The sequence below is a fragment of the Hemiscyllium ocellatum genome, chromosome 3 (genome assembly GCF_020745735.1).
Source record: "Hemiscyllium ocellatum isolate sHemOce1 chromosome 3, sHemOce1.pat.X.cur, whole genome shotgun sequence".
NCBI classification, from domain to species: domain Eukaryota; kingdom Metazoa; phylum Chordata; class Chondrichthyes; order Orectolobiformes; family Hemiscylliidae; genus Hemiscyllium; species Hemiscyllium ocellatum.
In genome coordinates, this window is record NC_083403.1 from 46,138,201 (window position 1) to 46,166,200 (window position 28,000).

The 28,000-nt window shown below is 42.6% G+C and overlaps 1 protein-coding gene across 4 annotated transcripts in view; it reads left to right on the top strand.

Annotated features, from left to right (window-relative positions):
- The first annotated feature begins 8,352 nt into the window (after positions 1-8,352).
- The window catches only part of ankrd6b (ankyrin repeat domain 6b), a 235,520-nt gene continuing 215,872 nt past the window's right edge, over positions 8,353-28,000 (top strand). For all 4 annotated transcript variants that reach the window (XM_060856969.1, XM_060856964.1, XM_060856975.1 and 1 more), the window contains exon 1: positions 8,353-8,448. The gene's annotated coding sequence lies outside the window, so the exon portion shown is untranslated. The remainder of the gene's footprint in view (positions 8,449-28,000) is intronic.

Sequence of the window (28,000 nt, forward strand, 5' to 3'; positions counted from 1 at the left end):
GGGTGCTCTGGTTTCCTCCCACAGTCCAATGATGTGCAGGTCAGGTGAATTGGCCATGCTAAATCGCCCATAGTGTTGGGTACATTAGTCAGGTGTAAATATAGGGTAGGGGAATGGTTTGGGTGGGTGACTCTTCGGAGGGTCAGTGTGGGTAAAGGGCCTGTTTCCATACTGTAGGGAATTTACTCTAATCTAATCACTGTAGATCCTTGCTGTCTGGCAGTAAATAAACATGTGACAGTGTGTTGATGGCGGACATAAGAATCAAGGTGGATGGTACGCAGCAGGGGTCTATACAAAAAAATGCCACTTTGCGAGGCACAAATATACACGAGCTGAAAATGTGTTGCTGAAAAAGCGCAGCAGGTCAGGCAGTATCCAGGGAACAGAATCTCCTCCCTACCCAAGTCCCTCCTCCCTACCTTTTATCTTAGCCTGCCTGGCACACTCTCCTCATTCCTGATGAAGGGCTCTGGCCCGAAACGTCGAATCTCCTGTTCCCTGGATACTGCCTGACCTGCTGCGCTTTTTCAGCAACACATTTTCAGCTCTGATCTCCAGCATCTGCAGACCTCACTTTCTCCACAAATATACACTACACATATTCAAGATATGGTTCAGCTTATGGGGTACAGGCTCCTGATGGAAGTTCAGGACTCTGGGACCAAAGTGAAATTCCATATGAGCAGGGCTACACACAGACGGGATTCATTCACATACATGCACATCCTCCAACTGGTACACGACAGCAGGTCTGGGCCCTGCCATTTACAGGCAACCGAAGATCTTCAGTTGAACATTCTCTCAACTGAGCTATTTCAACTGGGTACACCAGTCGAGTTAGATATTTTCCTAATCAACCTATTCACACATGCGATTACTTATTTTTATTGGGCAGGGCTTGAACCACTACACCACTCACATCTACCCACTACTTACATCAGAGGTATGACACAACACAAGAATCCTTCAGAAGGCCTACTGGAGCAAATTATTTAAATGGAGGGATCTGGGTGTCATTGCAGAGGGATCTGGGTGTCATTGTGCAAGAATCACAGAAAGTTGGTATGTAGGTGCAGCATATAATGAGCTGAAAATGTGATGCTGGTTAAAGCGCAGCAGGTTAGGCAGCATCCAAGGAACAGGAAATTCGACGTTTCGGGCCAGAGCCCTTCATCAGGAATGAGGAGAGTGTGCTAGGCAGGCTAAGATAAAAGGTAGGGAGGAGGGACTTGGGGGAGGGGGCGATGGAGATGTGATAGGTGGAAGGAGGTCAAAGTGAGGGTGATAAGCTGGAGTGGGGTGGGGGCGGAGAGGTCAGGAAGAAGATTGCAGGTTAGGAGGGCGGAGCTGAGTTCGAGGGAATCGGCTGAGACAAGGTGGGGGGAGGGGAAATGAGGAAACTGGAGAAATCTGAGTTCATCCCTTGTGGTTGGAGGGTTCCCAGGCGGAAGATGAGGCGCTCTTCCTCCAACCGTCGTGTTGTTATGTTCTGCCGATGGAGGGGTCCAAGGACCTGCATGTCCTCGGTGGAGTGGGAGGGAGAGTTAAAGTGTTGAGCCACGGGATGGTTGGGTTGGTTGGTCCGGGCGTCCCAGAGGTGTTCCCTGAAGCATTCCGCAAGTAGGCGGCCCATCTCTCCAATATAGAGGAGGCCACATCGGGTGCAGCGGATGCAATAGATGATGTGTGTGGAGGTGCAGGTGAATTTGTGGCGGATATGGAAGGATCCCTTGATACTGTATCGACGCTGCCTCGTGCTCCCACGAGGAGGTTGAACAGTTCATCAACTTTACCAACCTCAAATTCACCTGGACTGTCTCAGACTACTCCCTCCCCTTCATAGACCTTTCCATTTCTATCTCAGGCGACCGACTCAACACAGACATCTACTATAAACCGACTGACTCCCACAGCTACCTGGACTACACCTCCTCCCACCCTGCCCCCTGTAAAAACGCCATCCCATATTCCCAATTCCTTTGTCTCCGCCGCATCTGCTCCCAGGAGGACCAGTTCCAATACCGTACAGCCCAGATGGCCTCCTTCTTCAAGGACCGCAGATTCCCCCCAGACGTGATCGACGATGCCCTCCACCGCATCTCCTCCACTTCCCGCTCCTCCGCCCTTGTGCCCCGCCCCTCCAACTGCCACCAAGACAGAACCCCACTGGTCCTCACCTACCACCCCACCAACCTCCGTATACAGCGTATCATCCGCCGTCATTTCCGCCACCTCCAAACGGACCCCACCACCAGGGATATATTTCCCTCCCCTCTCCTATCAGCGTTCCGCAAAGACCACTCCCTTTGTGACTCCCTCGTCAGGTTCACACCCCCCACCAACCTAACCTCCACCCCCGGCACTTTCCCCTGCAACCGCAGGAAATGTAAAACTTGCGCCCACACCTCCTCCCTTACTTCTCTCCAAGGCCCCAAGGGATCCTTCCATATCCGCCACAAATTCACCTGCACCTCCACACACATCATCTATTGCATCCGCTGCACCCAATGTGGCCTCCTCTATATTGGAGAGATGGGCCGCCTACTTGCGGAACGCTTCAGGGAACGCCTCTGGGACGCCCAGACCAACCAACCCAACCACCCCGTGGCTCAACACTTTAACTCTCCCTCCCACTCCATCGAGGACATGCAGGTCCTTGGACCCCTCCATCGGCAGAACATAACAACATGACGGTTGGAGGAAGAGCACCTCATCTTCCGCCTGGGAACCCTCCAACCACAAGGGATGAACTCAGATTTCTCCAGTTTCCTCATTTCCCCTCCCCCCACCTTATCTCAGTCAATTCCCTCGAACTCAGCACCGCCCTCCTAACTTGCAATCTTCTTCCTGACCTCTCCGCCCCCACCCCACTCCAGCTTATCACCCTCACCTCGACCTCCTTCCACCTATCACATCTTCATCGCCCCTCCCCCAAGTCCCTCCTCCCTACCTTTTATCTTAGCCTGGCTGGCACACTCTCCTCATTCCTGATGAAGGGCTCTGGCCCGAAACGTCGAATTTCCTGTTCCTTGGATGCTGCCTGACCTGCTGCGCTTTAACCAGCAACACATTTTCAGCTCTGATCTCCAGCATCTGCAGACCTCACTTTTTACTCGCAGCATATAATGAGAAAGGCAAATGGAATCCCGGCTTTTATTGCAAAAGGACTGGATTATAAAAGTAAAGAAGTGTTGTTAGAATTATATAAGTTAGTGAGTCCACATCTGTAGTATTGTATCCAGCTTTGGTCTCTACTTGAGAAAGAATGTGGGGCACTGGAGGCAATTCAGAGGAAGTTCACCAGATTGATTCCAGGGATGAAAGGGCAGTGGTACAAGGAGTGGTTGAATAGCTTAGGCTTACACTCATTGGAGATCAGAAGAATGAGATTGTCTGATTCAGGAATGGACAGTGTTAAAGGGGATTGATAGGGTGGGCGCTGAACAGACGCTGCCCCTTGTGGGACATTCTCAAACAAGAGATCATAGATATACAGTTGGTTCTGCTATAATATGATAGTTCCATTCTCATGCAACCCAGTGTTAAAAGCAAAATTGCATAATAGCAGCACCATTTAAAGTACTGGGACCAGCTTCGCGTTATAACAAATACATGCATTAAAAGTTTGCGCTTTAGAAACAGTGTCCCCAATTCATCAATCGTGTTGAAGCGAATTCGCATTAACAAAACATGCATTATAGCAGAATGACCTGTAGAGTGAGAGGGGGTAGGTTCAAAACTGAGATCTCATGAAACTACTTCTCTCAGTGGATTGTGAATCTATGCCCCAGAGTGCAGTGGAGACATAACCAATTAGGAGATTCAAGAAAAAATTGGATATGTTTCTGATGAAAAGCAGGATAAAGGACTATGGGGAGCAGACAGGAAAGTGAAGTTGAGATCAGGATAAGATCAGCCATGATCATAGAGTCATAGAGATGTACAGCATGGAAACAGACCCTTCAATCTAACTCATCTATGCCAACCAGATATTCCAATCCAATCTAGTCCCACCTGCCAGAACCTGGCCCATATCCCTCCAAACCCTTCCTATTCATATACGCATCCAGATGTCTTTTAAATCAGGTATAGACAGGATAGATCAAGTGAATCCTTAGAAGAGTATAAAGGCAGTAGGAGTATACTGAAGAGGGAAATCAGGAGGGCAAAAAGGGGACAAAGATAGCTTTGGCAAATAGAGTTAAGGAGAATCCAAAGGGTTTTTACAAATACATTAAGGACAAAAGGGTAGCTAGGGAGAGAATAGGACCCTTCAAAGATCAGCAGGGCGGCCTTTGTGTAGAACCACAGGAGACGGGAGAGATATTAAACGAGTATTTTGCATCAGTATTTACTGTGGAAAAGGATAGGGAAGATACTGAATGTAGGGAAATAAATGGTGACATCTTGAAAAATGCCCAGATTGCAGAGGAGGAAGTGCTGGATGTCTTGAAATACATAAAATTGGATAAATCCTCAGGACCTGATCAGGCGTACCCTAGAACTTTGTGGGAAGCTAGGGAAGTGATTTCTGGGCCGCTTGCTGAGATATTTGTATCATTGATAGTCACAGGTGAAGTGCCGGAAGACTGGAGTTTGGCTAACATGGTGCCACTGTTTAAGAAAGATGGTATGGACAAGCCAGGGAACTACAGACCAGTGAGCCTGACTTCGGTGGTGGGCAAGTTGTTGGAGGGAACCTGAGGGACAGGATGTACATGTATTGGGAAAGGCAAGGACTGCTTAGAGATAGTCAACGTGGCTTTGTGCGTGGGAAATCATGTCTCACAAACTTGATTCAGTTTTTTGAGGAAGTAACAAAGAGGATTGATGAGGGCAGAGTGGTAGACATGATCTATATGGACTTCTGCAAGGGGGCAGACAAGGTTCCTCATGGGAGACTAATTAGCAAGGTTAGATCTCATGGATTACAGGGAGAACTAGCCATTTGAATACAGAACTGGCTCAAAGGTAGACAACATAGGGTGGTGGTGGTGGAGGTTTGTTTTTCAGACTGGAGGCCTGTGACCAGTGGAGTGCCACAAGGAACGGTGCTGGGTCCTCTACTTTTCTTCATTTATGTAAATGACTTGGATGTGAGCATAAGAGATATAGTTAGGAAATTTGCAGATGACACCAAAATTGGAGGTGAAGTGGACAGCAAAGAAGGGTTACCTCAGATTACAACAGAATCTGGACCAGATGGGCCAATGGGCCAAGAAGTGGCAGATGGAGTTTAATTCAGATAAATGTGAGGTGCTGCATTTTGGGAAAGCAAATCTTAGCAGAACTTATACACTTAATGGTAAGGTCCTAGGGAGTGTTGCTGAACAAAGAGACCTTGGACTGTAGATTCATAGCTCCTTGAAAGTAGAGTCGTAGGTAGATAGGATAGTGAAGAATACATTTATGCTTTGCTTTATTGAGTATTGAGTACAAGGGCCAGGACTCCCTGTTGCAGTTGTACAGGACATTGGTTAGGCCACTTTTGGAATATTGCGTGCAATTCTGGTCTCCTTCTTATTGGAAAGGTGTTGGGAAACTTGAAGGAGTTCAGAAAAGATTTGCAAGAATGTTGCCAGGGTTGGATGATTTGAACTATAGGGAGAGGTTGAACAGGCTGGGGCTGTTTTCCCTGGAGCGTCGGAGGCTGTGGGGTAACCTTATGTAGGTTTATAAAATACTCATTTATTATCAATGGCTGAATTGCCTACTCCCAATGCTCCTCCTGCACCTTGTTTTCCTATCCAAGTACTAACCAGGCCTGAGTTTGTTTAGAGGAGATTCTGATATGGCTAGGAAGAACTGTTTGTTTAGTGTATGGATTCTTCTGTAGCTGAAGAACAGTAGAGGTCCTTTGCAAGTTTGTGAGAGTGTTGTCCTGAGCTGGGGTAGGGCTGACTGCAGGGAATGTAGGTAGCGACGCATTTTAGTGTATGGATTCTTCTGTAGATGAAGAACAGTAGAGGTCCTTTTAGTGTATGGATTCTTCTGTAGATGATTTAGTGTATGGATTCTTCTGTAGATGATTCTGAGTCTGTTTAGCTTGTGAGATCAGATGTTTTTCAACTAATCTGGCTGTCAGCCTATTTGAGTTGGACATTTGTAATTTACCTGCTCAGAAATGTTACTGCACACCTCTGGAGTAGATGGGACTTGAAGCCAGGCTTTCTAGCTCAGAAAGAGGGACATTCCAACTATGCCACAAGAGCCCTTTTACTAGTTGATATTAAGTATTTTCTAATCAACCTGCTCAGAAATGTTACTACATGTCTTTGGAGCAGGTGGAACTTAAACTGAGGCCTCTTGGTGTACGTCACTCCATGATTAGAGCCCTTTTACTAGTTGAATTAGTGGCTATCCAACTGAGCTAGTTACACCTGAGTACCTCTCTTAAATTAACTTTCAGTGCTGAACTAAGGGAATTTTGCATTATTAGAAACCCTGATAAGATATGAAACCAAAGCCTCACTGCCTAGTCACAAGATGTATGCAATATTCCAAATCGAGCAAGGAGCATTATTTATGTCCTGGCCAACTTTCTTCCACCAACCACCAAACTAAAAGTAGATTTAGTTCAAAATCGCACAATACCAGATTGTAGTCTAACAGGTTTATTTGTAAGTACAAGCTTTTGGAGTGCTGCTCCTTCGTCGGGTATCTGGTGGGACAGGATCATAGGACACATGAAAGATTAGGGTTGTACTTCCAAATAAGCCTGTTGGACTATAATCTGGTGTTGTGTGATTTCCAACTTTGCCCATCCCAGTCCAACACGGGCATCTCCACATCTTAACAATAGATTAATTGGTCAATCACCACATTTGGTGTTGTGTGTTTGTACTGTGTACAATTTGGCTGACTCATTTGGTTCCGCTTCTGAAGTTCCATATTCATGTAACTGTGTGCACATCAATGTATGACATTCACATTACATTGATGTCATTACAGTTTATGTGGCGTCTCTCTATCTCCAAAATAATTCATTAATTAAAGCATACTGAGATGTTGAAATTATGGGATAAAATGCTAAAGAATTTTCCTAACAATGACAATGCTTTGCTGTAGTGAGCTGTGTACAGTACTGAAAACTTCAGCCTGAGAAGAATGTATGGGTGGCTGCAGCTGTCAGAGGACTGTACTTCTGGAGGACCTACATCAGTGGCAATATTTTTAAAAACTAATTCTGAAGATATGGACATTGTTCACACATTTGTTGTCCATCTCGGGATGTCATTGATCAGTGATGGTGAACACCCTCCTGAGTCGCTGTAGTCAGTTGGTGAATATATACCCACAATGATGTTAAATGGAGAGGTCAAGGAATTAACTGGAAATTTCCTCTAGAATCATCTAGTAATGATAGCAGCTGACAACCAGACAAATACTTTGCTTATTGATGGAATGATGGAATAATACCTTTCCTCATTTCTGGGCGTGTTTTCCAAGATCAAAATCCAGAGGACTTTGCAAGCACTTGACATCTTCAGGAGTGAGGGGTGACAACTATCCAGTATCGTCCTGCATGCCCCAGAACTAAAGATCAGTTTCATGGATACCACTGCAACCCACCTTGGAGAAAAGCTATTCAAATGTTAAAAAATAATTGCCTTTGCAATTTTCTTTGAATATGTTTAGTTTCCGGGTTATAAATGTCTTGGAGATGAAGATAAAGCTGGTTGAATGAAATGCAGTGTTATGTGGTGAAAACTGAGGAATATGTTCCACCAGAATTGGAAGCCTGAGTGAGAATTTTTTTAAAAAGCAGAATGCAGAATGCTGTACATACAGAAGTGATAAATAAGCAATTAAAACGACCGTTTATTCTGATTTGATATACCCAAGGACACCTCTTTAAGCTGCCAATTTTTCAAGAAATTACCATCTGTTTTGTGCTCAAAAACTTGTGTGACGTTGCTTTGTTAAGTAGGACAAGGTGACACTATCAGCACAACATTCCCAGGGGTTACACAATCAGTTTTGCAAAGCTGCAGTGACGGGATTAAGGTTCCAGCAGTCACTTAGCAACGGGGGTGCTGAGTTGCAGTTATAGATTGTGAACTCTATGGGTCACATAGAGACAATTTTGATGAGTTGCAGAAACAACGTCTCAGCCAATGCTGAGTTAGAGTGACAGAGTGCAGGGCGAGCCCCTGTGGTATAGGTACTTAACCTTAGGGGTCACTCATGGACTAGAACTGAAATGTCATGAAAGGGTTTGGTGGTTGAGGGACAGTGGGGCTGAGCTGCAGTAAGAGGGTCTCAACCCCAGGGGTCGCTCAGGGACAGCGGTGTTGCTGTTATTATCGTGGAAGCCGCGAGGCTCCACCTGCGTAGTAAGAAAGACAGAGAACAACAATAAAGGGTTGCAAGTTCTCATAAATTGATTGTTCAGTGTAGCTTTGGAAAAGAGAAACAACATAAAGGGAATAGTTTCAATCAAAGGTAAGCTTTAGGTTGATTTTCGTTTTTTTTGTAATTTTGCAGAAAGTTTGAGGCTGAATAGCTCCCGCGAAGTTGCAGTTTCCCAAGTGCGATATCGCATTAGTTTTCATAACAGGTTTGTTGGCCTTGCCATATGTGTAACTGCTGGGTTATTTACGAGCTTCCACGATCTTGCTTAATGAATCTCTGCCTGAGTGAGGGCAGTGGCGCAGAGAGACTGATTTCGCTGACAATTTCAGAAAAAAAAGTATCTTGAACAGTTAGAGGTGAGGAAAGTGGTCGCCGCAGGTGAGTCCGGAGTGGTTTGGTGTTTGTGGAGATTGGTGATTTTGTGTACCCTGCTGGTCCTGTGGGAGATGCTCCTCTCATCGCAGGGAGCCCAGGACACGAGGCTACATGATGTTTTTCGTCTGTGCTGTCACACATTCTACAATGTCAAGAGCTTAATATTAAATTGTTTACTTCGCTTTAAGTTTGTTTATTTGAAACAGATTCTAAATCAAAAAGTCCTACTCCCTTCTAATAGTGCTGATCAGCATTGTTTTATTTTGGCGAACTTCAAGGTCAGAATTAAATTGTTCAGGAAACATCAAGCGAAAATGACACCTTTGTTTGAACTTTTGTTTTCTGTCCTTTGTTTAATCTACAGGAAAATATTGCCCTGTGTAGGTTTAACCATGAGTGGCAAACATCACTTCGCTAAAGGTTAAACTATGCCTTAGACTATTATTTAGGTTGAAATTAATTAAGGTTGCAGATTGTGTTTCAACTGAAAATACTTCATCTAATCAATAATCATGAAGCATGAACTAAAAAAATGCACGTTTTCCACTTTTACAGGTCCAGCAAAAAAAATGTTAGCAGTGTTTATACAAGGGGTAAAATTAACAAATTCCTTATGGAGAATTGATATTCATCTCAAGATGCTAAGCATGGTGACAGTACCTTAAATATAGTTCTGATGATCATCTTGAATACTGGATGGTGTCACTGATTGGAAATGACATTTCTACAAAAACATTTCTCAGGCTGCTGCCAGGGTTTAACGTAAATTAATCCTGTGCCAAAGGAGAGATTGTGAGGTGTGCAGATAGGTACAGTTGTTTAAAAATTTAAAAGAGGGAGAGGGAGGTAGCAGAACATCAGGTGCGGCATTCCAAAAATCTGGAATGAACTCTGGGTGGTTCAGTGGATGGAGGGCGGGTATTAGAAGCTAGTAAGGGGAAGCAATAATTTGGAGAAAGTGAGGTCTGCTGATGCTGGAGATCAGAGTTGAGAGTGTGTTGCTGGAAAAGCTCAACAGGTCAGGCACCATCTGAGGAGCAGGAGAAGGGCTCCGGCATGAAACGTTGATTCTCTTGCTCCTTGCGTGCAATAATTTGGTAGTCTTTCTTGTTTTAAATGATAAAATATTCTGCAAATGAATTTCTATACTGGCTCCCTTGTTTTTCTTTCCCCAAGATATCTGTTACTCAGTCCAATTTATGGCAGAGGATTGAGAAATCGCTGTGGAAATTTGATTTTTTTTAAAAGATGGACTATAATGCAGAAGAATGTATTTTGGTTTGTGATAAGTCTGAGCTTGTGTGTGGAACTATTTAAGAAAGTAATGACAACAAATATCTGGAGTAATTTGGAGATAAGGGGTGCATCTTAGTGTTACTCAGTTGGTACTTGAGATTTGTGCTGGCCAAGCGAGGCCACATTATTGCCCAACTCTAATTGCCTTGAGAATTCACCGATGGCCAATGTTAAAAGTGGTGACATTGTGATGGTATTGTGCTGTTATGTTTTTGTGGAAGAAGCAACTAAATGGATTTCTCTGATAGCACCTCCTTGAGGATTGTGTCCAAGAAACGTAGTTTTTATTTATCAAACCAGCATTGATTTGCTTCCTAGTACTGTTTCAGTGAGAGGGATTGTTTGACTGATAAGAAAAATGTGGAGAATAAAAAGGCATTTATTTATTCATCACCAAAACAGTTTGCATAAATATTCGATAATAAAACTATTTTGTTGCAAACAGTTTATACTTGGGGAAATTTCTCGACCATTTTAATAGTGCCAATAAACTCTGTCTCAGATGTACTGCATATTTTAAGTGAAAAGTGTACACTTCTTTCATATATAACTTTGGTTCTGTAATCTCTAATGTATATTGTAGTACTACAGTTTAACATCCATTTTTCTTTCATGAAAGTTTTCTGTTCAACCATAAAGGATGTTGTGAAACTTGAAAGGGTTCAGAAAAGATTTACAAGAATGCTGCCGTGATTGGAGAATTTGAGTTATCGGGAGAGGTTGAATAGGCTAGGACCATTTTCCCTGGAGCGTCAGAGGCTCAGGGGTGACTATATAGAGTTTTATAAAATCATGAGGGGCATGGATAGGGTAAATAGGCAAGGTCTTTTTCCAGGGGTGGAAGAGTCCAGAACTAGAGGGCATAGATTTAGGGTAAGAGCAGAAAGATATAAAAGAAACCTAAGGGGCAACTTTTTCACACACAGGATGTTGCATGTGTGGAATGGGCTGCCAGAGGAAGTGGTGGAGGTTAGTACAATTGCAACATTTAAAAGGCATCTGGATGGACATATGAATAGGAAGGGTTTGGAGGGATGTAGCAGGTGGGATTAGATTGGGTTGGGATATCTGGTCGGTATGGACGAGTTGGATCGAAGGGTCTGTTTTCATGCTGTATATCTCTGTGACTCTATAAACTTGTTACCCTGAGATGTCATTCAGCATTGTTATGTAAAAGTGAAAATCTGAATGGGGAATATTTATTTCACTCATTAATTTTCATCTGTTTTGATCTTTGCCCATTCACTTTGTGATATTTCTATCCTGAAACTTTTCACTGTTCAATAATATAAGTAGTTTGTGGATACTAATGAAATTTTCATTGTATTTTGCAACCATGTCAGCATTTGTCATATTAACATAATTCTATTGCCTATGTATTTTCTTAACCAATGCTTATATTAACTATTTTATTATCCATATTATCTTAAATTTTAGCTCATTAACACAGAAAGACATAACATACAGGTGGGAGTGGAGGAATAAACTTATTCATTTGCTCAAGCATAGAGTTTAAGAGTAGGGAGGTGATGTTGGCACACTAGGACTCTGGGAAGCACAGAGGATCAGAGGGACCTTGGTGTGTATGTTGATCAGTCCTATGAGGTAACAGGACAATAGGTAAAGTAGTTAAGAAGGGATATGTGATAATTTCTCTTTTTAACAAAGCATAGAATTTAAGTCCATAGAGGTTATGCTAGAAATGTATACAATGTTGGTCAGACTACAGGTAGAACATTGTGACCAATCCTGGAATCCACATTGTCAGAGAGACTTGATAGCACTGGAGAGGGTACAGAGGAGATTTACCAGGACTTTGTCTGGAAAAGTTATAGTTACGAATTGGACAAACTAGGGTTAAGAAGACTGATTGGGATCATGATTGAGATGTATAAAATTATGAGGAGCACAGACAAGATAGACAGGAAGAAAAGTCTCCCTTTGGTGGAGGGAGCAGAGGGCATACATTTAAGGTAAGGGATAAGAGGTTTACAGGGGGTATGAGGTGATGTTTTTTCACCTGGGGTTTGGTGGGAGTCTAGAACTCAGTGCCTCTAAGAGTGGAAGAGACAGAAAGTCTCATAGCATTTAAGAAATATTTAAATGTGCACTTGCAATGCTGAGGCACACAGAGCTATGGGCCAAGTACTGGAATGGGATGAGAATAATTAGGTAATAAATTAATTAGTTAATAAATAATTCGGTAAACAATTAAGTAATTGTTTTTGACTGGTGCAGACTCAGTGGGCTGAAGAACATGTTTCTATGCTGTGGACCTCTAACTTTATGACATTGGAATGGATTGGAGTCAGACCAACCTCCGGAGACTATTAAATATGGTGAGCTCGACCCAGACGGAGAAGTCTTGCTCACATTGGGAAGCATTGGTCTCTTGGTACTATTGCTGGATTATTAATCCAGATACCCAGGTAATGTTTTGGAGTTTGAAGCCTGCCATGGCAGGTGGTGGAATTTGAATTCAATAAAAATCCAGAATTAAGGGTCTAATGATAACCACAAAACCATTGCCGATTGTCAGAAAAACCCATCTGGTTCACTGATGTCTTTTTAGGGAAGGAAGCTGCCATCCTTACCTGGTCTGGCCTACATGTGACTCCAGACCCAGAGCAATGTAGTTGACACTTAACTGCCTTCTGGGTAATTAGGGATAAGTGGTGGCATAGCCAGCGACCCCCAGATTCCTTGAATAAAAAAAAATATAATTTCCAGCAGATCCCATTTTTGCTGTTAGGGAGAAAGAAATAAGGCAACATTCACTTGGAGGGAAACCATTACTCAGTGGGGTTATTTGCTGAGTTCAAAGATTCTTGCTGTTTCAGGGACATTAACCCGAAGTATTGAAGTCGTGAATTAATGGATTAACCATAAACTTATTGGGGGATAAGGCTTGTTAGACTGTCATGATCTGAAGGCTTTTAAATCCCCTGATCTTTAAACACAGAGAGACAGAAACAGGCTTAAGCTATCTGTCAGAGATAAAACCATCATCTGCGGACCTGCTTTGATTGTCATCTGGTGTAAGTTATATATATTAAAAAAACCAAGATCACCTGTTCTACAGTTTCAGTAGAGGTCTTTGTCCATATTTTTCAAAAGCTGTTATTATAGTTATACTCGTTGTGAATGCTTGACTGAGTTTCCAAAGCTATAAAAACACTTAGCTTAACAGGGGGTTCTGAGCCTTTGGGTTAATCGACATTTAAAGAGGCTATTATCTGACTATCTGTCTTTGTGGTTACTGAATAGAAGCTTGTTTTTAATAACTGATTAGGATTTTAAAAGCTTTAGTAATTTTGTTTTTAATATCTTGAGGGTATTAACATATTTTGAACTAGTATTTTGACTATCAAGTGTGCTTGACTGAGATCTGTATTAGATTGTTAGAAATGTAATAATTTTCATCTCCACATGGCTTGCTTGGGTTTGACTATTGTGGATACTGAGTGAGTGGCTAGTTGGCATGGGAAGAGGTGGAAGGCAAGAGTTATCATGAAGGAGCCAAGTGAGTCTGAGGGGCTATGGTGATGGATAGGGGCATATGTTTGTGAGGCAGATAGAGGCATGAGGGCCAGAAAAGTGAACAGTTTCCAAAATAACTTGATGTCCAGAGAGTGAGGTTGGCCTTCTTGAAGGTGCAGGACTTAATGCTCATAATCTATTACTTCTAGTCATGCTGACTCAGGAACCATTTTAATAACAGGGGCCAGAGCCTGATTCTAGTACATATGCCTCCATTCCCAGTGTGGGAAATTTTGACTGGTACAATGTAAGGGTCTGAGTAATTATCTACATTAATGCACCCAGCCTGGCTGGCAAACATTGTGGGAGTAGGCATCGCCTAGCTGATGGAAGTTTTCATGAGGTGGGTTCATTCAGGACGTGTGGCTCACGGCTGTTCAGAGGATTTGGGAACTTGTTGAAAGGTTTTTTTCAAAAGGTCCTAACCACAATCCTTCCATATTATCCAACATCCCAGATGGGAATTGCATTCGTAGAAACAGATTTCTACACAGCTAGTTCTCTACCTGGAGTTATTATGCATGCTTGGCTGTGCTACCAAACTCTCAAATGCACCAGCTTAGAGTATATTCTCTTTGGACAAACTGAAATTCTAATTTTACTTGATTGACACCTTTAAGGGGGTTGAATTTTTTTTTGGTTAAGACTAATAGGTTTGAAAATGTGAAAGATTCTGTCACTGATATTCTAATGGATGTCTCTCATGGATCCTTTTTTATGGTTGGAGGAACAATAGGTTTTTTTTCAAAGCAGATTTGTCAATGGGTATTTATCTTCAACATTGATTGCTTTTGCACAGAACCAGTGAACCATATAATATCAATACTGGATAAAGGGGCATGGGGACATGGGGCCATTGAGAGGGGCTAGGTTCAGGCTTGACCACCTGGTGCTTTTAATACAAAATGTTCCAAAGAACCAAGATGGGTTTTCTAACCATCTTGCCTCGCCTCTACTCTGCTGTTGTGGCCACCTATCATCTGCTTTCACAGTTATAGAGTCATAGAGATGTACAGCACGGAAACAGACCCTTTGGTCCAACTCATCCATGCCAAGCAGATATCCCAACCCAATCTAGTCCAACCTGCCAGCACCCAGCCCATATCCCTCCAAACCCTTCCTATTGATATACCCATCTCGATATCTTTTAAATGTGCAATTGCACTAGCCTCCATCATTTCCTCTGGCAGTTCATTCCACACACGCACCACTCTCTGCCTGAAAAAGTTGCCCCTTAGGTCTTTTTTATATCTTTCCCCTCTCCTATGTCCTTAGTTCTGGACTCCCCCACTGCAGGGAAAATACCTTGTTGATTTAACCGATCCATGCCCCTCATGACTTTATAAACCTCTATAAGGTCACCCCTCAGCCTCCAATGGTCCAGGGAAAACAGCCCTTGCCTATTCAACCTCTCTCTATAACTCAAATCCTCCAACCTAAGTTTGTGAGACATGGTTTCCCATGCACAAAGCCATGTTGACTATCCCTAATCAGTCTTTGTCTTTCCAAATATATGTACATCCTGTCCCTCAGGATTCCCTCCAACAATTTGCCCACCACTAACGTCAGGCTCACTGGTTTATAGTTCCCTGGCTTGTCCTTTGCACCTTTCTTAAATAGTGGCACCACGTTAGCCAACCTCCAGTCTTCCGATATCTTACCTGTGATTGTTGATGATACAAAATATCAGCAAGAGGTCCAGCAATCATAGCTGTAGCTTCCCACAGAGTTCTAGGGTACACCTGATCAGGTGCTGGGGATTTTTCCACTTCTCCCGTTTCAAGACATCCTCTTCTGTAATATGGACATTTTTCAAGTGTCACCATCTATCTCCATACATTCTATATCTTCCATGTCCTTTTCCACAGTAAATACTGATGCAAAATACTCGTTTAGTATCTTCCCCATCTCCTGTGGCTCCACACAAAGGCCGCCTTGCTGATCTTTGAGGGGCCATATTCTCTCCCTAATTACCCCTTTGTCCTTAATGTATCTGTAAAAACCCTTTGGATTCTCCTTAATTCTATTTGCCAAAGCTATTTCATGTCCTCTTTTTGCCCTGATTTCCCTCTTAAGTATACTCCTACTGCCTTTACACTCTTCTAAGTATTCACTTGATCTATCCTATCTATACCTGACATATGCTTCCTTCCTTTTCTTAACCAAACCCTCAATTTCTTTAGTCATCCAGCATTCTCTAAACTTACCAGCATTTCCTTTCACCCTGACAGGAATATACTTTCTCTGGACTCTTGTTTCTGAAGGCTTCCCTTTTTCCAGCCATCCCTTTACCTACGAACATCTACCCCCAGTCAGCTTTTGAAAGTTCTTGTCTAATACTGTCAAAATTGGCCTTTCTCCAATTTCAAACTTCAACTTTTAGATCTGGTCTATCTTTTTCCATCACTATTTTAAAACTAATAGAATTATAGTCGCTGACCCCAAAGTGGTCCCCCAATTGACGCCTCAGTCACCTTATTTCCCAAGAGTAGGCCAAGTTTTACACCTTCTCTAGTAGGTACATCCTCATCCACAGAAAATTTTCTCATGCACTCTTAACACATTCCTCTCCATCTAAACCCTTAACACTGTGGTAGTCCCGGTCTTTGTTTGGAAAGTTAAACTCCCAACTCATAACCACTCTATTATTCTTACAGATAACAGATCTCCTTACAAATTTGTTTCTCAATTTCCCTCTGAGTATTAGGGGATCTATAATATAATCCCAATAAGGTGAACATCTCTTTCTTATTTCTCATTTCCACCCAAATAACATCCCTGGATGTATTTCCAGGAATATCCTCCCTCAGTACAGCTGTAATGCTATCCCTCATCAAAAACGTCACGCCCCTCCTCTCTTGCCTTGCTTTCTGTCCTTCCTGTAGCATTTGTATCCTGGAACATTAAGCTGCCAGTCCTGTCTATGCTTGAGCCATGTTTCTGTAATTGTTATGATATTCTGGTCCTATGTTCCTAACCATGCCTGAGTTCATTTGCCTTCCCTCTTAGGCCCTTTGCATTAAAATGAATGCAGTTTAATTTATCAGTCCTACCTTATTCTCTGCTCCATCCCTGCCTGCCCTGACTGTTTGACTCACTTCTTTTCTCAACTGTACCAGTCTCAGATTGATCTCTTTCCTCTCTATCTTCCTGGGTTCCCCCCTACATCTTACTAGTTTAAATCTTCCCAAGCAGCTCTAGCAAATCTCCCTGCCAGTATATTAGTCCCCTTCCAATCACTTCTACCCCAAAAGAGATTCCAATGATCCAAAAATGTGAATTCTTCTCCCATATACCAGCTCCTCAGCCATGCATTCATCTGCTCTATCCTCCCATTCCTACCCTCAGTAGCTCATAGCACCGGGAGTAATCCAGGTATTACTACTGTCAAGGACCTCCTTTTTAAATTGCTGCCTAACTCTCTGTAATCTCTCTTCAGAATCTCAACCTTTTCCCTTCCTATGTCATTGGTTCAATGTGTACAATGACCTCCTGCTGCCCCTCTCCCCCTTGTGAACATTCTGCACCCTCTCTGAGACATCCTTGATCCTGACACCAGGGAAGCAACACACCATTCTCATTTTTCACTGTTAGACAGATGTTTCTGTGGCTGTATCTCAGACTAGAGAGTTCCCGAACACAATCAATTTCTTGGAACCCAACATATCCCTCATTGCATTAGAGCTAGTCTCAATACCAGAAACGTGGCTGGTCGTGCTACGTTCCCCTGAGTTGGCGGGCCCTAGTGCCTTCCACCCCGACCTTTCCAGAGCAAATATTGTGTATGTATGGAAACCATGTCTGCTGTGGGGTCGTGAAACTTCTTGACTCAAGCTACCTGCCTTGGAGTCAAATTGTCGCCCTTTGTTTTTATTACTTCAAAGGTACCCTGTCACAGTGATGTGCTTTGCACCCAACACAGTAGCTTTACCTATAATTACAGAGCAGTGTACTGTTTTCCAACTATCTCCGCTAGGTGAAATAATACCTAAATATAACTGTCAATTAGAATCGAATTGTGATATGTATTTGGGTTTATCTGACTTCCCCCTCCCCTGCCCAACCCCTCCAACTCCATAAAAAACAAGTGACATTTATCATATTGAACTGGGAGTTTGATTTTTCAATTAATAACAAAATAAGACTTTTGTTCTTGCATGTTTTGTTTAGATATCGAATTAGCTGAAATTAGTTATTTTTCTCTTCTGTCAAAATTACAAACCGTGTGTGAGGTGTGTGATTGGAGTTTCTTCCATTCCTTTGCATGCAAAGGATTTTTCTTTCCTTGCTATGCATTCTTCTCTGTACTCCAACAGAGCAATTCCACTGCCTAGGCAACATTTAGAAGAGGCAGTGGAGGAATGAAATCTATTGCCCTTATCTGGTCTAGCTTACATGTGACTCAAGACCCATAGCACTTTGGTTGACTCTTAATTGCATCCTGAAATGGTCCGAGCATGTACTTAGACCAAAGGGAAACGAGGAATGGGCAATAAATACCCACCGAATGAGCATCACCCCATTTATTAATTAACAAAAAATAATTGAAATGTATGAATATAAACTTTGCCACACACCTGCTCCAGGCCTGAATATGTTATAAAAAGAAACCAACAGAGCTGGAAAATAAATATTTATGATTGAACCAACCCTTCCCCATCAACCCACTTTCTTTCTCTGAAAGTTGTACTGTGAACTCTACTCCTGATATTAGATTTTTATGTTTCTCCTGTTATCGTTGTTGCAACCAGGAATAAGTTATAGCAGTTAGTGCTAAAACACCGATCTGAAAATCTACCGAATGTTGCTTTAAAATTTGGATCTTGTTAACATAGCTAATTTTATTTCTATTCTTCTAGCTGAGTGAGGGGTGCATGCATCACTGCACCATTTCAATACTGTACAATAGTGTGAACAATGTTATCCATTCCAGGCATCAGTGATGTTATTGCATTTCAATTTTTATTACAATAAAGTGAACAATGGAGAGCAGCAAATAACTTATTTTGAAAATAAGATACATTTGTGCATAAATTACTTCCCCCTGACATCATTATACTGTCAAGAAAAAAGGTGACTCAGTGGTAGATTTTTCCATTTCTATAGAGTTCATTTTGCTTCAAATAGAATTTCCAGGTTAAATCAGCTAAACAATTGCTGATTGCTGCTTTATGTTGAACCTTTTTTTAATGTTGTGATTGTATAATTGTTGTCAGGTGCTGAAATCTCATGTCCTATGTAGTGAGTTACTAATCTCAAATATATCATTTGAAAGGGCAATAGTGGAAGTCGGATGGGGAGAGCAAACAAAGAATCTATTTACCTAACTCGCAGCCTGAAATTAGATCATATGTACTGCTGCTCATGACTCTGCATTGTAGAAATCAAAGCCTCCCATTGAAATGGTCGGCACTGAACTAAAAATTGAATGCGCCTTTAAAAAGTCAAGCTGTTTAACAAAATGTTGATTGCCTAAGTTAGAACATGAGTGATGTATATTTTAGCATTGACTCAGATTTTACCATTATGATTTAATACTCTACACTAAATGCATAATTTATTTTACCTTTTTGCAGTCATCCCACCTGCCTCCTTTAAGTGGTGACTCCTGCTGGGGCATAGTTGTAAAGACAGTAACAGTCAGTTGGTGTCTGGGGCTTGCTTGAATGCCAAGGTCTGTTATATTGTGGCAGAGATTCCTGACCAGATAGACCTGTATTTTTAAGACAAGTTACATGACATCACAACATGTGACATTCCAGTATAAAGCAACACACTTTAGTTGCCCTCACTGTGTGATGGAATTAGTGTAGTCTCTTCAGGCAGTCAGCAATGTGCATGTAGTTTTTTAAAAAATTAACTCATGAGAGGTTAATGTTGCTCGCTGGGCCACCATTTGTTGCTCCTCCCTAGTTGCCCTTGAGAAGGTGGTGAGCTGCCTTTTTGAACCATATAGTCCATTTACAGTAGTTAGACCCACAGTGCTGTTAGGGTGGAATTCCAAGATTTTGACCCAGCAATAGTGGAAGAACAGCAATATATTTCCAAGTTGGGATGGTGAGTCACTTGAAGGAGAACTTGTAGTTGGTGGTGGTGTGCCCATGTATCTGCTACCCCTGTCCTTCTAGATGGAAGTGGTCATGGGTTTGGATGGTGCTGTCTAAGGATTTTGATGAATTTCTGCAGTGTATCTTGTGGATAGTTTTGCTGCTATTGAGTGTTGGTGATGGAGCAAGTGAATGCTCGTGGATGTGATGCCAATCAAATGAGCTACTTTGTTCTGGATGGTGTCAAGGTTTTTGAGTATTGTTGGAGCTGCACCCAACCAGGCAAGTAGGGAATATTCCATCACACTCTTGACTTGTGCCTTGTAGATGATGGATAGGCTTTGGGGATTCATGAGGTGAGTTACTCACTGCAAGATTCCAAATAACTGACCTGTTCTTATAGCCACAGTATTTACATGATTAGTCCAGTTCAAAGAACAAAGAAAATTACAGTGCAGGAACAGGTCCTTCGGCCCTACAAGCCTGTGCCGATGCAGATCCTCTATCCAAATCTGCCATCTATTTTCTAAGGATCTATATTCCTTTGCTCCCTGCCCATTCATGTATATGTCTAGTTACATCTTAAATGATAAAATCATTCCCGTCCATACCACCTCCGCTGGCAACGCATACCAGGCACCTACCACCCTCTGCATAAAGAACTTTCCACGTCTATCTCCCCTAAACTTTCCCCTCTCACTTTAACTTGTGACACCTCATAATTGAGTCCTCCACTCTAGGGAAAAAGTTTCTTGCTATCCACCCTGTCCACACCTCTCATGATTTTGTAGGCCTGAATCAGGTTCCCCCCTCAACCACCTTCTTTACAAGGAAAATAATCCTAATCTACACAACCTCTCCTCATAGCTAGCAGTCTTCATAGCAGGCAACTTCCTGATGAAACTCCTCTGACCCTCTCCGAAGCATCCATGTCCTTTTAGTAATGTGGCAACCAGAACTATATGCAATATTCCAGAAGTTCAGCTTCTAGTCAGTGGTAAGCCCCAGGATGCTAATAGTGGAGGAGTCAGTGAGTCTAGGAACAATGGTTAAAAGTAGTTCCCCTACACTGGGAAACATGCTGTCGGCATGTACCTGTCAAGCCCATTTAGGGTCTTGTGTTTCAACAAGATGAATTTTTAAGTGTGGTACATTATTGCTGGTTGTCATTGAGGAGACTAGTTAACTCTTTACCGAGGATTTAATCCAATGTTCTCACCCAATTTCACTTGAATTCTTTTGTTCAGTTCTGGTCATCATAGAAATTCAATATATAGTGTAGAGCGAAAAGAATCAAGATTGATGTTGAGGGAACATGTGCTGTTCTGCACAGAGAAGGCAAGGAAATGGCAGTAGGTAAATTGCTCTTATGCACACCATGCACGAAAATGACAGGACAAATGGCCTCCCTGATATGTGGAGGGAAATGGACATTTGTTATGAGGAAAATTATTTCACAGGAGCTTGAACTCTACAGCTCCCTGAAGTTTTTGGTCATACAATGATCCCATTTCTTGGAGATTGAATGACATGTGTTGTATGGGTGTACATTGTTCAAATGGAATTCTGTTTCCCTGCCTCCAAAAGGAAGGCCCCAAGTGAAGTATGTCATTCCTGGATTAGAATGTGAAACCATTGCTATCCTTCTGCAAGGAATTCAGCATGAATGCAATTCACATCGATGCTCTGATGGTAATCTCTGTCAGCTGCTGCAGCAAGGTCAGAGGTGAAAACATATAGTCCAGGTTGAGACTTTATACAGGATTTGTAACACCATACCTGTATGCGGAAGCCCATTTGTATTTTTTTTTAATTTCTTTTTAATTGAACTTGGTGAGCTTCTTCCTTCAGTCTGAGAACTGAAGCAAGGTTAGTGAATATCATCCAGCTTATTTGATAATATTAGTTTCAAGGAAAAGTCTTGAAATCTGTTTCTGCTATTTCTGAGAGAAATCCACTGCTTCCATTGATAGATAGCTGTGATATTCGTGGATTCGCTCTTGACAATCCTAGTGCATGCTGTTCACCATCTTGAATAATAGTTGAAACAATGAGATAAGATGGTAAGTATACCACATACTCCAGAAGAAGATTTAGATTTTTTAATAAAAGATTTTGGAGGGGAATTCAAGATGGCAGCGATCTAACGGGTCTGTCTTACTGAGCTCCACACCATAAACCAGGCAAAGTGGTGCTTTCACCCTGCCCTTACTCAACATTTTCGTAAAAATCGGTAATGCAAAGTCCCCAGAATTTCTAAATATCACTTTTAACGTTCAGGGAACATAACTAAAGGAAAGGTGCTTCATGGAACGTAATATGCAGGGCACTCCCCTGCAGCAATAGGTGCACCGTGGAAGTGCCTTTGTACTTATCTGAGCTGCACAGTTTGGTTTCTGAGTTCATCAAACTCCGAGAGAAGATTGAAACAGCACTGGAGGAGTCCCGGACCAGACTGGAACCAATCTCGGCCATGCTATAAAAGCATGAGTGGGAGATCCAACATCTCAGGCAGCGTGTAGAGGACTGTGGTGCTGGAGACCTCGGCGGAATCCTCGGCAGGGTGGATTCAGGTCCTGGAAAAGCAGGTGTGGGCCTTAATCGAGCAGGTCGACTACCTTGAGAATCGAGGTTGGGGGGAAAAAAATCCACATTATCGGGTTGCCAGAACGAGAAGAGGGAGATCAGCAGGTCAGCTTTCCTGGAACAATGGCTTCCACAGCTCCTGGGACTGGGAGCAGAATCGGGTCAGTGTGAGTTGAATGGGCTCACCGGACTGTGGTGTGCACAGACCCGGATCGGAGCAGTGCCCCTGCCCGGTCGTAGCTCGATTTCAATGTTACAGAGACAAACAAATGGTTATGGAAACTTCCAGAACATTGGGGAAAGATCCACAGGCCCTGATTCACAAGGGGTCGAGTAAATGTTTCTTCAGGGCTTTGCTGGGGCTGTGATCCAAAAGAGAAAATCTATGATGAAGTAAAGAAGAGGCTGAGAGACTTGAACATTCAATATTCTGTAAGGTACCCGGCAGTGTTGCACTTCAGCCACAGCGGGTCCATGCATAATTTTGATTCAGCAGAGAGGGCAAAATATTTCCTAGATACTTCAAAACAGACTGGTTGGGTCAAATATTATGAAAAATAGTGTTTCCTTTGTTCTCTCTGTTGTTTACTCTGTCAGCCTGGCTTTGTTTCTGTCATATGTGGGGTTGTTTCTTTTTTCCCTTTCTTGTTACTTTTGCTAGTCCCTGTTTTTTTTTCTGGTTGGGGTGGTAATTTATTTTATTAACAACAAGCAGGATCGATGTATGGGTTGGATGCCCACTTTTAATTTCCATGTGTATAAGAAATGTGTTTTCTTTGTTTCTGTTTAGTCTGGGTTTGGGGCTTCGGCCAGAAGGAGCCACAGAGGTGTTAGTGAGTAGGGTAAGTGCCCCTCGGGGCAAAGGGGAAAGTCTCCACTTATTTGTTTTTTTGTTTGTTTTAGGAATAGTTATTTGAATTTTTGCTTTGTTATTGTTTGTAGTTGTATTTTTTTTTAGATTTTATGAATCTTTGCTTCTCTCCACTCAGCACATTTATGAATAGGGTTCTTCCTCTTTGGGGGGGGGGGGAGGTCACAGGCCATTATGGCTAGTTAGTTGTTTAGATGGTGCACGTGGAACATAAAGGGGAGTCACGCACCGGTTAAAAGAAAGAAAGTGCTCTCAAGTCTCAGAAAGGAGAGGGATGATGCTGTTCTGTTACAAGAAACTCACTTAGATGATAAGGAGCATCTAAAGTTACAGCAGGGAATGTTCGGCCAGGTGTTCTTCTCATCTTTTAATTTCAAAAGCAGAGGAGTGGCTATACTAATGTAGAAGAATCTACCATTCCAGTTGATAGACCAAATTAAGGATGAGCATGGGCGATTTGTGATCCTCAAAGCCCTAATACATGGGGAGGAGTATGGCATTTTGAATGTCTACTGCCCCCTGGCACAATCCCTCAAATTTTTAACTCACGCACTTTCCATCTCTTAGCCTTTGGAATGCTCCACATGGCTATAGAGGAAGACTTCAACTGTCTTATGGATCCCAAGTTGGGTTTTTCGGGCATCTCCCCGCAATCCAAACAGTTGGTGCACCTCTGTGGGGAGTTGGGGCTGGTCAATGTGTGGATATGTCTTCACCCTAAGGGAAGAGATTTTACTTTCTTTTCCAACCTGCTCAAGTGCTACACAAGAATCGATATGTTTTCTTGCCCCGGTGACTTTTTTGGATTCAGTACTAACCTGTAAGATTGGGAAAATAGCCATTTTGGACTATGCGGCAGTGTATTTGGAGGTTAAGATCAGGGATAACGGGACAGGTACGTGGCATTGCCTCATGGATCCTGCTCTCTTGAAAGACAGGAAGTTCATTGAGTATTTCACAAGGGCGTTTAAGACTTTCAAGGATATTAATTCAGGTATGGCCAATAACCCATCAGTGCTCTGGGAGACTGCCAAGGTTTATTCAAGGGGTACAATTATCTCGTACTCAACAACCCTGAAGAGACAGAGGGGAGAGCAACAGCACATACTTGAGGCCCGGTTAAAGGCAGCTGAGACAGCATATTTTGACAGACTGTCTGTGACAAAGTTACAGCGGATTACAGCATTCCAGGCTGCACTGAACTCCATGCCTACCCAGGCAGTGAAGAAAGAGGTGTCCTTTGCGAAGCAAAGACTACTTGAGCACGGCAATAAGCCAGGTAGATACTTGGCATATCAGGCCAGGAAGAAAAATGCTTCTCAATCTATTATGTCTATTAGAGAGGGTACTGGTACTCCCACTTGTGAGTCCCAAAGGATCAATGCAGCATTTAGGAAATTTTATGCAGAGCTATACTGGTCAGAGGGCTGTGAGGATGGATTGGCAAGGATAAAGTCCTTTTTTGCGAACTTGGATCTTCCAGGTCTGACTTTGGAGCAGCCTCCATTTTGAATCTTCCTCTGACAACACAAGAGATACAAGAGGTGGCATAGTAGCTCCAAAGTGGCCCTCATGATTCCTAAGTGAGTTTTATAAGGAGTTTATAAACATGTTGGGCATGTATAACCATTCATACAGTCAGGACTGCCTCCCGCCCTCTCTCTGGGAAGCTAATATTTCCCTTATTCTTGAGAGAGGGAAAGATCCTGAGGACTGTGCCTCATACAGACCCTCTCGCTGCCAAATGTGGATTTTAAAATTCTGTCTAAAATGTCAGCGTTGAGGCTGGAGAAAGTATTGCCTTCTATTGTAAAGGAGAAGCAGATAGGTTTCATTAATGATCACAGCTCCTCTAACAACATCAGAAGAATGTTGAATATGGTCCTTGTGTGCCAGTAAAGGTCGATCCCAGGCGTGGTTGTCTCCCTAAATGCCGAAAAAACATTTGATTGGGTGGAATGGCCGTGCCTTTTTTATGTCTTGGAATGGTTTGGTCTTGGAGGGGGGGTCTCCGCCAGGTGGGTGACAGTGTTATATAGCGATCCCATGGCAGCGGTTCACACAAATGGCATAAAATCAGATAATTTTAGTATTGGTAGAGGCATCCGACCAGGCTGCCCCCTTTTGCCACTGCTGTTTACTTCAGTGATTGAACTGCTGGCAGAGACTGTTCAGAGGGACCCCAAAATAGTTGCTCGAAAAGTGGGAATAGGACAGTATAAAATCACTCCTTATGCAAACGATGTCCTTTTTCTTTCTGGCTGACCTGACAATGTCTGTGCCCTATTTAATACAAAGTATTAATTTTATTTGGCTGTTTTTCAGGATATAAAATTAATTTTACAAAAGTGGAGGCCATGCCCATGGGGAGTCTCATGGGAGTAACTGACCTTGAAGATGAAACTCGATTTCCTTTGAGGTGGTCACAGGGAGGTTTCCTATATTTAGGTGTTTCCATCACCTCCGCCTTTCACCGACTGTACACAGCTACTTTTGTACAATTGCTCAAGAAGATAAGACAAGACCTTCAGCATTGGGAGGTGCTACCAATGTCCTGGTTGGGTCGAATAGCTCTGATCAAAATGAATGATCTTCCTCGTCTACTATACCCATGCGAATACTCCCTCTGGTGCTACCTAGACAAATGCAGCAGAGACTTAAATGGTTGACTTGGATCTTTCATTTGGCACTGCAGGCACCCTCTTATTATGTTTGTGAAGCTACAGCTTCCACAGGGAATGGCAGGAGGTAGACCTCCCCGACTTCAAAAGTTATCAAAGAAGTCCTTTTTGTCTTATGTGAATTATTGGGCTTGTCATGCTCCGAGGTCAATATGGCTCGATATTGAGGCCTCCTGGGCAAAATGGCCCCTTACTAATTTCCTATTTATGGACAGAAAGAACTGTCGCGGAGTATTGTAAAAGTCTGACTATCATTAACACGGTCAAAGCATGGAGAATGATGCGACAGAGCTAGAGTACTTTACATAAGACCTCTCTGCTCGCCTCTGTAGTAGGAATACCTGGATTTAGGCCAGGATTGATGGATTCCAGCATTAAGTTAGGCGAGTCTCCTGTTTGGGAGACCTATTTGAGAGGGAGGTCATGATGTATTTTGATCAGCTGAGTCATAAATATGTGTTATCCAGTAGGGACCTCTTCTTCTATTTTCAGATCAGGGATTTTGTACAGAAAAGGACCACGCTATTGGTTTATCCCTAATAAGTATGACATGGAGAGGAGAGTGCTTTGATCCATGGGCACTCTCTTGATTAGTATCCTCTTATTATTTACAGGGGATGGTACCTCAGAAGATATTGAAAGACTTTACAGAATGTGAAATCAAGAATTGGGAGCAGAAATTCCGTCAGATGTTTGGGAGGATATCTGGGAGAATGTGAAAAAGATTTTGATTTGTAATAAAAGGCAGGCCATGCAACTAAAGATTTTCCACAGGGCCCAATTGGCCCCAGAGCTGCTAGCAAAATTTTAAAATCTCCAAAGTGCCCGGAATGTAAAGCAGACATTGGTATTCTCACACTTTGCTTGTGGTCGTGCTGTAAGATTCGTAGATATTGGGACGCCATAGCAAATGTGTTGGAGGAGATCTTGGGGACTGAGGTTAATGCAGATCTGGTATCCCTCCTTCTGGGATCACTGAATCTACCTTCTCTGGATGAGCATGGGAAGAAATTGTTTAACATTCTTTCATATTGCGTGAGGAAGAACATTCTGATGAGCTGGGCCAGGCCTTTCGGGATGAAGTAGGTTAGTGATGGAGCATGTTCCCCTAGACTTCCTTACAGTACGGTGCACCAGAACATGGAACATTTTTATAAGACATGGCAGCCCTTTTTGAATCTCATAGACACAGACTTGTCAGCCATACTGAGTAGGGTCTTTATATAGCCACAAGGGTTGTATCTGGCGGGCCAGGGACCCTGAGAGGAAGAATTGAGAATAAATACAGGTATGTAACTGATGCTTCCGATGATGGGAGCTTCAGTGGGCTGGTGCTGAGTGGTGTAAGTTGTTAGTTTAGCTCAACCTAATTTAATTTAACTTACGTCTAATTATTTATTGACTTATAGGAGAGAAGATTGTCCTTTTCCTTTTGGCATTTTTGATTTGTTTTGTTGAGTAATAGTTAGATTACTGTTATTGTTGTTGTACCATAAGATTGTTATACTATCTCTTTTGTAATTTTATAATTTTTTTAATAAAAACCTCTTTCAATAAAAAGATTTTGGAATTAGTCAGCAAGTCAGGCAGCATCTGTGATGAGAGTTACCACGCTAACATGGATCATGTGGATTGGCTATGGCTGAACTGTGCTTCTGGATTTGGGTAAGTGCAGTGCATTCTTCGCTTCACTCTTTGAAACCGAGTGTGTCCTTTACTCTCTGACCCATCCCAAGAGCTGGAATTCACTCTTCCATATAAAATCCAATATACGGTCATATAATCACGTGGCTTCTAGATTCTTCAAAATATCTCTAGACGAGAGACTCTGTCAAATTGGTTGAAACAATTCTGCAGGAAGACCCTACATTTCAAGGTTGGAAAAACGGAAATCACAGATGAGTATTTCTTGAAAGTGACTGGAGTCTGCCTCCTGGATGGATTGCGCCTTTTTTTAGGGAATGCCAGCTGAAATGAGTGTCCGTCAGGTACTTTAATGAGCAGCCGCAGGCCTGACCAAGACTTAGGACTTGGGGTGGACATCCCCTACTATCTATTGTATAAAAATGTAAGGGTCAGAATGGGTTAATATTCGGGAATACCTTAAATACCACCTACTATGATGATGTCACACGGATTTATGAAGGAGCAAACTCAGATCTCAAGATAAACAGTCCAGATCCTTCTCATCATTTCTGTAACAATGCCTATCACATCAATTTAATTTGTGCTTAATTGCTAACATG